The following is a 14267-nucleotide window of genomic DNA, read 5'->3' as shown; positions in this document are numbered from 1 at the left end:
ACTCTGTTGAACAGTACTTTTTATGTGAGATAAGATTTTGCAATAAAAGATAAGATTCCCCCGTGAATGCAATCTCTTCTGCCAAAATGGAAAGCTCAACCTGGTACAGGTGGGTTGATGGTGTTATGCTTGTCAATCTGGACTCTGAAAACAGGGATCTAAGTACAAAGCTCAGTGGGACTTATCTAAACTTTACGATTTTTTTTCCATTCAGTTCTTAGAAGTATTAATTGGAAAAACATCTCATTTACTTATAAACTTGTACGTATCAACTTATATGTATGTATCTCCCTATATATCGCTATATGTCTATGTATATTTATCGGAAAATATAAATATATACATTATAAAAATACATATAATTAATAGAGGTGAAAATAATGAACAGTTGTTGCCTCTCCGCATTTGAAACATGAGCTTCTTCTCCTTCCTCTTCTATATGTCCTGAAATTGAGATAGTCACTTTTTAATCAATTTTGATCTAACAACATAGTTGATTTGTACAAAGCATATCATACGATCTGTGAATAATTCTAAAAAAGAAAATTAGATCAGTACCTTTGAGGCCTCCAAGCAAAAGCTTATATTTCATGATTGCAGATCGACTGTTGAAAATCAGCATGAGAAATGTTTTATTTCACAATTTCCATACTAATATACAAAAAACATTTGTACTATCTGAATGATACCGTCATTGTGGTTCTCTAGGTTTGATTTAAGAACACATCTCTTTCAAAATGTGCTATATTCGCCTTATCAATAGTGTGGAAATCTTCAAAAAGGAATGCTGGGAATCAGCCCTCTGAAATGCATTTGAGAAAAACAGGATAGGATTTTGTAATGTCGCACTATTTTGTGTAGGAATGTGATGTTATGTGTATTATAAAGTTCGTATTTCTGTAACTTGTTCAAGCTGTTGGACATTTTGAAAGGAGTCAACATTTGTCTCTTTCAACCTACTGGTGTTGGATTGGAGCTATCAATAACAAAAGATGACAGAAATGTAAAAGGTCGAGATTAGTAAAATAGTACCTCAAAGAATTGGACTGGTACCTTTGCATGCAAAGTCCAAAGTGCCAAGCGTTGCTCTTTGGAGCCACCCATGTGAGAGACAGAGAAATGGATGTAGTAGTTTGGAAATGTAGAATGTTTTAATATTCTTCAGTCAAATATGATCATTATTTTGTAAATTGCATTTCCTGATAAACGTTTGCACATTTAACACTGTTATGGAGAATGCAGCTGAAAAGAATCAAATCACATTATAGCTCTTTACACTATGAGCATTCAACTGAGATATCTTTTCATCAATGTAAGAAAAGCCCCCGCACTGATGCGCTCTCTTTTGTCTCAATGGAAAAATCCCTCATGTATGGCAGGGTTCCATGGTGTAATGGTTAGCACTCTGGACTCTGAATCCAGCGATCCGAGTTCAAATCTCGGTGGGACCTGCTTGAATTATGAGATATAATATTTCACTAATTTCTTAGAATTTGGACTTGGAAAAACATAACGTCAAAGTTTTATACTGAAACTTATCAACGTATAAGTATGTATCTATGTACACATGGCTATATCCATCTAGATAGTGATAATACAATATAAAGAAATGAATTATTCATAAACATAAGTACTGAAGCTGAAAACTAAAAACTGTTCTTTCCCATCCACAATTTAAGCAAGAGGTTCTTTTCCTTTCTCATCTTTATGATCAGTAATAAGATAGTTCATTTTGCTGATTTCTTATCTGACAACATTCTTGACTTACACAGTGCATTTAATTGTGAATTTCTTTGAAAGAGGAATTCAGATTAATACATTTGACATGTCTTTCGAAAGATTCTACTTTGTGGTTATGGATCTACTTTAGAAAAACAGAGTGTAAATATCTGTGTGTCTTAATTTCAAGATTGTTATTTAAAAGTTCATCTCTTCTGTCCCCAAAATACACAATTTGATTCCTCAAGTTTTCTTTTAATGAAGGCTTTCCAATTAAAAAAGTTCCGTGTTCCCCTTATCAATAACAGTAAGATTTAAACAAGTAATATCTTGGATCAGCCTCTTGTGATGAGTTGAGAAAACAGAGTCAGCTCACAAAATATCTCATTATTTTGAGCCATTTTATTTCCATGTTTTCTAAAAGTTCTATCATTTGCTCACATCAAATAGACTTTAAAAATACAATCAATAAATCAATGTTTCACTCTACCCGTGTTAGATTTATGATATTTATGAATACACTTGACAGAAAAAGATTTGGTCATGAGTCATGAAAGTGGTCCCACCGAGATTTGAACTCGGATCCTTGGATTCAAAGTCCAAAGTGCTAACCATTTCACCATGGAACCTCCCATGTGACAGGGGAGGAAATTGCTGCAGCAATGTGGACATTTCACATTTTTTATTTTCTACAGTCAAAGACAAACAGAATTATATAACTTTTCTATTCTGTTCAACTTTTGCCTATTGAACTATGTTAGGGAAGGATGTTGCACAAAGGACTCAAGTAACGCTATGACTCTGTTGAACAGTACTTTTTATGTGAGATAAGATTTTGCAATAAAAGATAAGATTCCCCCGTGAATGCAATCTCTTCTGCCAAAATGGAAAGCTCAACCTGGTACAGGTGGGTTGATGGTGTTATGCTTGTCAATCTGGACTCTGAAAACAGGGATCTAAGTACAAAGCTCAGTGGGACTTATCTAAACTTTACGATTTTTTTTCCATTCAGTTCTTAGAAGTAGTAATTGGAAAAACATCTCATTTACTTATAAACTTGTACGTATCAACTTATATGTATGTATCTCCCTATATATCGCTATATGTCTATGTATATTTATCGGAAAATATAAATATATACATTATAAAAATACATATAATTAATAGAGGTGAAAATAATGAACAGTTGTTGCCTCTCCGCATTTGAAACATGAGCTTCTTCTCCTTCCTCTTCTATATGTCCTGAAATTGAGATAGTCACTTTTTAATCAATTTTGATCTAACAACATAGTTGATTTGTACAAAGCATATCATACGATCTGTGAATAATTCTAAAAAAGAAAATTAGATCAGTACCTTTGAGGCCTCCAAGCAAAAGCTTATATTTCATGATTGCAGATCGACTGTTGAAAATCAGCATGAGAAATGTTTTATTTCACAATTTCCATACTAATATACAAAAAACATTTGTACTATCTGAATGATACCGTCATTGTGGTTCTCTAGGTTTGATTTAAGAACACATCTCTTTCAAAATGTGCTATATTCGCCTTATCAATAGTGTGGAAATCTTCAAAAAGGAATGCTGGGAATCAGCCCTCTGAAATGCATTTGAGAAAAACAGGATAGGATTTTGTAATGTCGCACTATTTTGTGTAGGAATGTGATGTTATGTGTATTATAAAGTTCGTATTTCTGTAACTTGTTCAAGCTGTTGGACATTTTGAAAGGAGTCAACATTTGTCTCTTTCAACCTACTGGTGTTGGATTGGAGCTATCAATAACAAAAGATGACAGAAATGTAAAAGGTCGAGATTAGTAAAATAGTACCTCAAAGAATTGGACTGGTACCTTTGCATGCAAAGTCCAAAGTGCCAAGCGTTGCTCTTTGGAGCCACCCATGTGAGAGACAGAGAAATGGATGTAGTAGTTTGGAAATGTAGAATGTTTTAATATTCTTCAGTCAAATATGATCATTATTTTGTAAATTGCATTTCCTGATAAACGTTTGCACATTTAACACTGTTATGGAGAATGCAGCTGAAAAGAATCAAATCACATTATAGCTCTTTACACTATGAGCATTCAACTGAGATATCTTTTCATCAATGTAAGAAAAGCCCCCGCACTGATGCGCTCTCTTTTGTCTCAATGGAAAAATCCCTCATGTATGGCAGGGTTCCATGGTGTAATGGTTAGCACTCTGGACTCTGAATCCAGCGATCCGAGTTCAAATCTCGGTGGGACCTGCTTGAATTATGAGATTTAATATTTCACTAATTTCTTAGAATTTGGACTTGGAAAAACATAACGTCAAAGTTTTATACTGAAACTTATCAACGTATAAGTATGTATCTATGTACACATGGCTATATCCATCTAGATAGTGATAATACAATATAAAGAAATGAATTATTCATAAACATAAGTACTGAAGATGAAAACTAAAAACTGTTCTTTCCCATCCACAATTTAAGCAAGAGGTTCTTTTCCTTTCTCATCTTTATGATCAGTAATAAGATAGTTCATTTTGCTGATTTCTTATCTGACAACATTCTTGACTTACACAGAGCATTTAATTGTGAATTTCTTTGAAAGAGGAATTCAGATTAATACATTTGACATGTCTTTCGAAAGATTCTACTTTGTGGTTATGGATCTACTTTAGAAAAACAGAGTGTAAATATCTGTGTGTCTTAATTTCAAGATTGTTATTTAAAAGTTCATCTCTTCTGTCCCCAAAATACACAATTTGATTCCTCAAGTTTTCTTTTAATGAAGGCTTTCCAATTAAAAAAGTTCCGTGTTCCCCTTATCAATAACAGTAAGATTTAAACAAGTAATATCTTGGATCAGCCTCTTGTGATGAGTTGAGAAAACAGAGTCAGCTCACAAAATATCTCATTATTTTGAGCCATTTTATTTCCATGTTTTCTAAAAGTTCTATCATTTGCTCACATCAAATAGACTTTAAAAATACAATCAATAAATCAATGTTTCACTCTACCCGTGTTAGATTTATGATATTTATGAATACACTTGACAGAAAAAGATTTGGTCATGAGTCATGAAAGTGGTCCCACCGAGATTTGAACTCGGATCCTTGGATTCAAAGTCCAAAGTGCTAACCATTTCACCATGGAACCTCCCATGTGACAGGGGAGGAAATTGCTGCAGCAATGTGGACATTTCACATTTTTTATTTTCTACAGTCAAAGACAAACAGAATTATATAACTTTTCTATTCTGTTCAACTTTTGCCTATTGAACTATGTTAGGGAAGGATGTTGCACAAAGGACTCAAGTAACGCTATGACTCTGTTGAACAGTACTTTTTATGTGAGATAAGATTTTGCAATAAAAGATAAGATTCCCCCGTGAATGCAATCTCTTCTGCCAAAATGGAAAGCTCAACCTGGTACAGGTGGGTTGATGGTGTTATGCTTGTCAATCTGGACTCTGAAAACAGGGATCTAAGTACAAAGCTCAGTGGGACTTATCTAAACTTTACGATTTTTTTTCCATTCAGTTCTTAGAAGTATTAATTGGAAAAACATCTCATTTACTTATAAACTTGTACGTATCAACTTATATGTATGTATCTCCCTATATATCGCTATATGTCTATGTATATTTATCGGAAAATATAAATATATACATTATAAAAATACATATAATTAATAGAGGTGAAAATAATGAACAGTTGTTGCCTCTCCGCATTTGAAACATGAGCTTCTTCTCCTTCCTCTTCTATATGTCCTGAAATTGAGATAGTCACTTTTTAATCAATTTTGATCTAACAACATAGTTGATTTGTACAAAGCATATCATACGATCTGTGAATAATTCTAAAAAAGAAAATTAGATCAGTACCTTTGAGGCCTCCAAGCAAAAGCTTATATTTCATGATTGCAGATCGACTGTTGAAAATCAGCATGAGAAATGTTTTATTTCACAATTTCCATACTAATATACAAAAAACATTTGTACTATCTGAATGATACCGTCATTGTGGTTCTCTAGGTTTGATTTAAGAACACATCTCTTTCAAAATGTGCTATATTCGCCTTATCAATAGTGTGGAAATCTTCAAAAAGGAATGCTGGGAATCAGCCCTCTGAAATGCATTTGAGAAAAACAGGATAGGATTTTGTAATGTCGCACTATTTTGTGTAGGAATGTGATGTTATGTGTATTATAAAGTTCGTATTTCTGTAACTTGTTCAAGCTGTTGGACATTTTGAAAGGAGTCAACATTTGTCTCTTTCAACCTACTGGTGTTGGATTGGAGCTATCAATAACAAAAGATGACAGAAATGTAAAAGGTCGAGATTAGTAAAATAGTACCTCAAAGAATTGGACTGGTACCTTTGCATGCAAAGTCCAAAGTGCCAAGCGTTGCTCTTTGGAGCCACCCATGTGAGAGACAGAGAAATGGATGTAGTAGTTTGGAAATGTAGAATGTTTTAATATTCTTCAGTCAAATATGATCATTATTTTGTAAATTGCATTTCCTGATAAACGTTTGCACATTTAACACTGTTATGGAGAATGCAGCTGAAAAGAATCAAATCACATTATAGCTCTTTACACTATGAGCATTCAACTGAGATATCTTTTCATCAATGTAAGAAAAGCCCCCGCACTGATGCGCTCTCTTTTGTCTCAATGGAAAAATCCCTCATGTATGGCAGGGTTCCATGGTGTAATGGTTAGCACTCTGGACTCTGAATCCAGCGATCCGAGTTCAAATCTCGGTGGGACCTGCTTGAATTATGAGATATAATATTTCACTAATTTCTTAGAATTTGGACTTGGAAAAACATAACGTCAAAGTTTTATACTGAAACTTATCAACGTATAAGTATGTATCTATGTACACATGGCTATATCCATCTAGATAGTGATAATACAATATAAAGAAATGAATTATTCATAAACATAAGTACTGAAGCTGAAAACTAAAAACTGTTCTTTCCCATCCACAATTTAAGCAAGAGGTTCTTTTCCTTTCTCATCTTTATGATCAGTAATAAGATAGTTCATTTTGCTGATTTCTTATCTGACAACATTCTTGACTTACACAGTGCATTTAATTGTGAATTTCTTTGAAAGAGGAATTCAGATTAATACATTTGACATGTCTTTCGAAAGATTCTACTTTGTGGTTATGGATCTACTTTAGAAAAACAGAGTGTAAATATCTGTGTGTCTTAATTTCAAGATTGTTATTTAAAAGTTCATCTCTTCTGTCCCCAAAATACACAATTTGATTCCTCAAGTTTTCTTTTAATGAAGGCTTTCCAATTAAAAAAGTTCCGTGTTCCCCTTATCAATAACAGTAAGATTTAAACAAGTAATATCTTGGATCAGCCTCTTGTGATGAGTTGAGAAAACAGAGTCAGCTCACAAAATATCTCATTATTTTGAGCCATTTTATTTCCATGTTTTCTAAAAGTTCTATCATTTGCTCACATCAAATAGACTTTAAAAATACAATCAATAAATCAATGTTTCACTCTACCCGTGTTAGATTTATGATATTTATGAATACACTTGACAGAAAAAGATTTGGTCATGAGTCATGAAAGTGGTCCCACCGAGATTTGAACTCGGATCCTTGGATTCAAAGTCCAAAGTGCTAACCATTTCACCATGGAACCTCCCATGTGACAGGGGAGGAAATTGCTGCAGCAATGTGGACATTTCACATTTTTTATTTTCTACAGTCAAAGACAAACAGAATTATATAACTTTTCTATTCTGTTCAACTTTTGCCTATTGAACTATGTTAGGGAAGGATGTTGCACAAAGGACTCAAGTAACGCTATGACTCTGTTGAACAGTACTTTTTATGTGAGATAAGATTTTGCAATAAAAGATAAGATTCCCCCGTGAATGCAATCTCTTCTGCCAAAATGGAAAGCTCAACCTGGTACAGGTGGGTTGATGGTGTTATGCTTGTCAATCTGGACTCTGAAAACAGGGATCTAAGTACAAAGCTCAGTGGGACTTATCTAAACTTTACGATTTTTTTTCCATTCAGTTCTTAGAAGTAGTAATTGGAAAAACATCTCATTTACTTATAAACTTGTACGTATCAACTTATATGTATGTATCTCCCTATATATCGCTATATGTCTATGTATATTTATCGGAAAATATAAATATATACATTATAAAAATACATATAATTAATAGAGGTGAAAATAATGAACAGTTGTTGCCTCTCCGCATTTGAAACATGAGCTTCTTCTCCTTCCTCTTCTATATGTCCTGAAATTGAGATAGTCACTTTTTAATCAATTTTGATCTAACAACATAGTTGATTTGTACAAAGCATATCATACGATCTGTGAATAATTCTAAAAAAGAAAATTAGATCAGTACCTTTGAGGCCTCCAAGCAAAAGCTTATATTTCATGATTGCAGATCGACTGTTGAAAATCAGCATGAGAAATGTTTTATTTCACAATTTCCATACTAATATACAAAAAACATTTGTACTATCTGAATGATACCGTCATTGTGGTTCTCTAGGTTTGATTTAAGAACACATCTCTTTCAAAATGTGCTATATTCGCCTTATCAATAGTGTGGAAATCTTCAAAAAGGAATGCTGGGAATCAGCCCTCTGAAATGCATTTGAGAAAAACAGGATAGGATTTTGTAATGTCGCACTATTTTGTGTAGGAATGTGATGTTATGTGTATTATAAAGTTCGTATTTCTGTAACTTGTTCAAGCTGTTGGACATTTTGAAAGGAGTCAACATTTGTCTCTTTCAACCTACTGGTGTTGGATTGGAGCTATCAATAACAAAAGATGACAGAAATGTAAAAGGTCGAGATTAGTAAAATAGTACCTCAAAGAATTGGACTGGTACCTTTGCATGCAAAGTCCAAAGTGCCAAGCGTTGCTCTTTGGAGCCACCCATGTGAGAGACAGAGAAATGGATGTAGTAGTTTGGAAATGTAGAATGTTTTAATATTCTTCAGTCAAATATGATCATTATTTTGTAAATTGCATTTCCTGATAAACGTTTGCACATTTAACACTGTTATGGAGAATGCAGCTGAAAAGAATCAAATCACATTATAGCTCTTTACACTATGAGCATTCAACTGAGATATCTTTTCATCAATGTAAGAAAAGCCCCCGCACTGATGCGCTCTCTTTTGTCTCAATGGAAAAATCCCTCATGTATGGCAGGGTTCCATGGTGTAATGGTTAGCACTCTGGACTCTGAATCCAGCGATCCGAGTTCAAATCTCGGTGGGACCTGCTTGAATTATGAGATTTAATATTTCACTAATTTCTTAGAATTTGGACTTGGAAAAACATAACGTCAAAGTTTTATACTGAAACTTATCAACGTATAAGTATGTATCTATGTACACATGGCTATATCCATCTAGATAGTGATAATACAATATAAAGAAATGAATTATTCATAAACATAAGTACTGAAGATGAAAACTAAAAACTGTTCTTTCCCATCCACAATTTAAGCAAGAGGTTCTTTTCCTTTCTCATCTTTATGATCAGTAATAAGATAGTTCATTTTGCTGATTTCTTATCTGACAACATTCTTGACTTACACAGAGCATTTAATTGTGAATTTCTTTGAAAGAGGAATTCAGATTAATACATTTGACATGTCTTTCGAAAGATTCTACTTTGTGGTTATGGATCTACTTTAGAAAAACAGAGTGTAAATATCTGTGTGTCTTAATTTCAAGATTGTTATTTAAAAGTTCATCTCTTCTGTCCCCAAAATACACAATTTGATTCCTCAAGTTTTCTTTTAATGAAGGCTTTCCAATTAAAAAAGTTCCGTGTTCCCCTTATCAATAACAGTAAGATTTAAACAAGTAATATCTTGGATCAGCCTCTTGTGATGAGTTGAGAAAACAGAGTCAGCTCACAAAATATCTCATTATTTTGAGCCATTTTATTTCCATGTTTTCTAAAAGTTCTATCATTTGCTCACATCAAATAGACTTTAAAAATACAATCAATAAATCAATGTTTCACTCTACCCGTGTTAGATTTATGATATTTATGAATACACTTGACAGAAAAAGATTTGGTCATGAGTCATGAAAGTGGTCCCACCGAGATTTGAACTCGGATCCTTGGATTCAAAGTCCAAAGTGCTAACCATTTCACCATGGAACCTCCCATGTGACAGGGGAGGAAATTGCTGCAGCAATGTGGACATTTCACATTTTTTATTTTCTACAGTCAAAGACAAACAGAATTATATAACTTTTCTATTCTGTTCAACTTTTGCCTATTGAACTATGTTAGGGAAGGATGTTGCACAAAGGACTCAAGTAACGCTATGACTCTGTTGAACAGTACTTTTTATGTGAGATAAGATTTTGCAATAAAAGATAAGATTCCCCCGTGAATGCAATCTCTTCTGCCAAAATGGAAAGCTCAACCTGGTACAGGTGGGTTGATGGTGTTATGCTTGTCAATCTGGACTCTGAAAACAGGGATCTAAGTACAAAGCTCAGTGGGACTTATCTAAACTTTACGATTTTTTTTCCATTCAGTTCTTAGAAGTATTAATTGGAAAAACATCTCATTTACTTATAAACTTGTACGTATCAACTTATATGTATGTATCTCCCTATATATCGCTATATGTCTATGTATATTTATCGGAAAATATAAATATATACATTATAAAAATACATATAATTAATAGAGGTGAAAATAATGAACAGTTGTTGCCTCTCCGCATTTGAAACATGAGCTTCTTCTCCTTCCTCTTCTATATGTCCTGAAATTGAGATAGTCACTTTTTAATCAATTTTGATCTAACAACATAGTTGATTTGTACAAAGCATATCATACGATCTGTGAATAATTCTAAAAAAGAAAATTAGATCAGTACCTTTGAGGCCTCCAAGCAAAAGCTTATATTTCATGATTGCAGATCGACTGTTGAAAATCAGCATGAGAAATGTTTTATTTCACAATTTCCATACTAATATACAAAAAACATTTGTACTATCTGAATGATACCGTCATTGTGGTTCTCTAGGTTTGATTTAAGAACACATCTCTTTCAAAATGTGCTATATTCGCCTTATCAATAGTGTGGAAATCTTCAAAAAGGAATGCTGGGAATCAGCCCTCTGAAATGCATTTGAGAAAAACAGGATAGGATTTTGTAATGTCGCACTATTTTGTGTAGGAATGTGATGTTATGTGTATTATAAAGTTCGTATTTCTGTAACTTGTTCAAGCTGTTGGACATTTTGAAAGGAGTCAACATTTGTCTCTTTCAACCTACTGGTGTTGGATTGGAGCTATCAATAACAAAAGATGACAGAAATGTAAAAGGTCGAGATTAGTAAAATAGTACCTCAAAGAATTGGACTGGTACCTTTGCATGCAAAGTCCAAAGTGCCAAGCGTTGCTCTTTGGAGCCACCCATGTGAGAGACAGAGAAATGGATGTAGTAGTTTGGAAATGTAGAATGTTTTAATATTCTTCAGTCAAATATGATCATTATTTTGTAAATTGCATTTCCTGATAAACGTTTGCACATTTAACACTGTTATGGAGAATGCAGCTGAAAAGAATCAAATCACATTATAGCTCTTTACACTATGAGCATTCAACTGAGATATCTTTTCATCAATGTAAGAAAAGCCCCCGCACTGATGCGCTCTCTTTTGTCTCAATGGAAAAATCCCTCATGTATGGCAGGGTTCCATGGTGTAATGGTTAGCACTCTGGACTCTGAATCCAGCGATCCGAGTTCAAATCTCGGTGGGACCTGCTTGAATTATGAGATTTAATATTTCACTAATTTCTTAGAATTTGGACTTGGAAAAACATAACGTCAAAGTTTTATACTGAAACTTATCAACGTATAAGTATGTATCTATGTACACATGGCTATATCCATCTAGATAGTGATAATACAATATAAAGAAATTAATTATTCATAAACATAAGTACTGAAGATGAAAACTAAAAACTGTTCTTTCCCATCCACAATTTAAGCAAGAGGTTCTTTTCCTTTCTCATCTTTATGATCAGTAATAAGATAGTTCATTTTGCTGATTTCTTATCTGACAACATTCTTGACTTACACAGAGCATTTAATTGTGAATTTCTTTGAAAGAGGAATTCAGATTAATACATTTGACATGTCTTTCGAAAGATTCTACTTTGTGGTTATGGATCTACTTTAGAAAAACAGAGTGTAAATATCTGTGTGTCTTAATTTCAAGATTGTTATTTAAAAGTTCATCTCTTCTGTCCCCAAAATACACAATTTGATTCCTCAAGTTTTCTTTTAATGAAGGCTTTCCAATTAAAAAAGTTCCGTGTTCCCCTTATCAATAACAGTAAGATTTAAACAAGTAATATCTTGGATCAGCCTCTTGTGATGAGTTGAGAAAACAGAGTCAGCTCACAAAATATCTCATTATTTTGAGCCATTTTATTTCCATGTTTTCTAAAAGTTCTATCATTTGCTCACATCAAATAGACTTTAAAAATACAATCAATAAATCAATGTTTCACTCTACCCGTGTTAGATTTATGATATTTATGAATACACTTGACAGAAAAAGATTTGGTCATGAGTCATGAAAGTGGTCCCACCGAGATTTGAACTCGGATCCTTGGATTCAAAGTCCAAAGTGCTAACCATTTCACCATGGAACCTCCCATGTGACAGGGGAGGAAATTGCTGCAGCAATGTGGACATTTCACATTTTTTATTTTCTACAGTCAAAGACAAACAGAATTATATAACTTTTCTATTCTGTTCAACTTTTGCCTATTGAACTATGTTAGGGAAGGATGTTGCACAAAGGACTCAAGTAACGCTATGACTCTGTTGAACAGTACTTTTTATGTGAGATAAGATTTTGCAATAAAAGATAAGATTCCCCCGTGAATGCAATCTCTTCTGCCAAAATGGAAAGCTCAACCTGGTACAGGTGGGTTGATGGTGTTATGCTTGTCAATCTGGACTCTGAAAACAGGGATCTAAGTACAAAGCTCAGTGGGACTTATCTAAACTTTACGATTTTTTTTCCATTCAGTTCTTAGAAGTATTAATTGGAAAAACATCTCATTTACTTATAAACTTGTACGTATCAACTTATATGTATGTATCTCCCTATATATCGCTATATGTCTATGTATATTTATCGGAAAATATAAATATATACATTATAAAAATACATATAATTAATAGAGGTGAAAATAATGAACAGTTGTTGCCTCTCCGCATTTGAAACATGAGCTTCTTCTCCTTCCTCTTCTATATGTCCTGAAATTGAGATAGTCACTTTTTAATCAATTTTGATCTAACAACATAGTTGATTTGTACAAAGCATATCATACGATCTGTGAATAATTCTAAAAAAGAAAATTAGATCAGTACCTTTGAGGCCTCCAAGCAAAAGCTTATATTTCATGATTGCAGATCGACTGTTGAAAATCAGCATGAGAAATGTTTTATTTCACAATTTCCATACTAATATACAAAAAACATTTGTACTATCTGAATGATACCGTCATTGTGGATCTCTAGGTTTGATTTAAGAACACATCTCTTTCAAAATGTGCTATATTCGCCTTATCAATAGTGTGGAAATCTTCAAAAAGGAATGCTGGGAATCAGCCCTCTGAAATGCATTTGAGAAAAACAGGATAGGATTTTGTAATGTCGCACTATTTTGTGTAGGAATGTGATGTTATGTGTATTATAAAGTTCGTATTTCTGTAACTTGTTCAAGCTGTTGGACATTTTGAAAGGAGTCAACATTTGTCTCTTTCAACCTACTGGTGTTGGATTGGAGCTATCAATAACAAAAGATGACAGAAATGTAAAAGGTCGAGATTAGTAAAATAGTACCTCAAAGAATTGGACTGGTACCTTTGCATGCAAAGTCCAAAGTGCCAAGCGTTGCTCTTTGGAGCCACCCATGTGAGAGACAGAGAAATGGATGTAGTAGTTTGGAAATGTAGAATGTTTTAATATTCTTCAGTCAAATATGATCATTATTTTGTAAATTGCATTTCCTGATAAACGTTTGCACATTTAACACTGTTATGGAGAATGCAGCTGAAAAGAATCAAATCACATTATAGCTCTTTACACTATGAGCATTCAACTGAGATATCTTTTCATCAATGTAAGAAAAGCCCCCGCACTGATGCGCTCTCTTTTGTCTCAATGGAAAAATCCCTCATGTATGGCAGGGTTCCATGGTGTAATGGTTAGCACTCTGGACTCTGAATCCAGCGATCCGAGTTCAAATCTCGGTGGGACCTGCTTGAATTATGAGATTTAATATTTCACTAATTTCTTAGAATTTGGACTTGGAAAAACATAACGTCAAAGTTTTATACTGAAACTTATCAACGTATAAGTATGTATCTATGTACACATGGCTATATCCATCTAGATAGTGATAATACAATATAAAGAAATTAATTATTCATAAACATAAGTACTGAAGATGAAAACTAAAAACTGTTCTTTCCCATCCACAATTTAAGCAA

The 14267-nt window shown here is 33.5% G+C and overlaps 11 non-coding genes across 11 annotated transcripts; 6 read left to right on the top strand and 5 right to left on the bottom strand.

Moving 5' to 3' along the window:
* The first annotated feature begins 1379 nt into the window (after positions 1–1379).
* TRNAQ-CUG (transfer RNA glutamine (anticodon CUG)) lies at positions 1380–1451 on the top strand. Its single transcript has one exon. It is a non-coding gene; the product is annotated as a tRNA-Gln (tRNA).
* Positions 1452–2276: 825 nt separating this feature from the next.
* Positions 2277–2348, bottom strand: TRNAQ-UUG (transfer RNA glutamine (anticodon UUG)). The gene has a single exon. It is a non-coding gene; the product is annotated as a tRNA-Gln (tRNA).
* Positions 2349–3896: 1548 nt separating this feature from the next.
* TRNAQ-CUG (transfer RNA glutamine (anticodon CUG)) lies at positions 3897–3968 on the top strand. Its single transcript has one exon. It is a non-coding gene; the product is annotated as a tRNA-Gln (tRNA).
* Positions 3969–4793: 825 nt separating this feature from the next.
* Positions 4794–4865, bottom strand: TRNAQ-UUG (transfer RNA glutamine (anticodon UUG)). The gene has a single exon. It is a non-coding gene; the product is annotated as a tRNA-Gln (tRNA).
* A 1548-nt stretch (positions 4866–6413) lies between these two features.
* On the top strand, positions 6414–6485 carry TRNAQ-CUG (transfer RNA glutamine (anticodon CUG)). The gene has a single exon. It is a non-coding gene; the product is annotated as a tRNA-Gln (tRNA).
* An 825-nt stretch (positions 6486–7310) lies between these two features.
* On the bottom strand, positions 7311–7382 carry TRNAQ-UUG (transfer RNA glutamine (anticodon UUG)). The gene has a single exon. It is a non-coding gene; the product is annotated as a tRNA-Gln (tRNA).
* Positions 7383–8930: 1548 nt separating this feature from the next.
* TRNAQ-CUG (transfer RNA glutamine (anticodon CUG)) lies at positions 8931–9002 on the top strand. Its single transcript has one exon. It is a non-coding gene; the product is annotated as a tRNA-Gln (tRNA).
* An 825-nt stretch (positions 9003–9827) lies between these two features.
* On the bottom strand, positions 9828–9899 carry TRNAQ-UUG (transfer RNA glutamine (anticodon UUG)). Its single transcript has one exon. It is a non-coding gene; the product is annotated as a tRNA-Gln (tRNA).
* A 1548-nt stretch (positions 9900–11447) lies between these two features.
* Positions 11448–11519, top strand: TRNAQ-CUG (transfer RNA glutamine (anticodon CUG)). The gene has a single exon. It is a non-coding gene; the product is annotated as a tRNA-Gln (tRNA).
* An 825-nt stretch (positions 11520–12344) lies between these two features.
* Positions 12345–12416, bottom strand: TRNAQ-UUG (transfer RNA glutamine (anticodon UUG)). Its single transcript has one exon. It is a non-coding gene; the product is annotated as a tRNA-Gln (tRNA).
* A 1548-nt stretch (positions 12417–13964) lies between these two features.
* On the top strand, positions 13965–14036 carry TRNAQ-CUG (transfer RNA glutamine (anticodon CUG)). The gene has a single exon. It is a non-coding gene; the product is annotated as a tRNA-Gln (tRNA).
* The last annotated feature ends 231 nt before the right edge of the window (positions 14037–14267 follow it).

Source organism: Lissotriton vulgaris, chromosome 4_1 (assembly GCF_964263255.1).
Source record: "Lissotriton vulgaris chromosome 4_1, aLisVul1.2, whole genome shotgun sequence".
NCBI classification, from domain to species: Eukaryota; Metazoa; Chordata; class Amphibia; order Caudata; family Salamandridae; genus Lissotriton; species Lissotriton vulgaris.
This window is presented reverse-complemented; position numbering and strand designations above follow the sequence as displayed.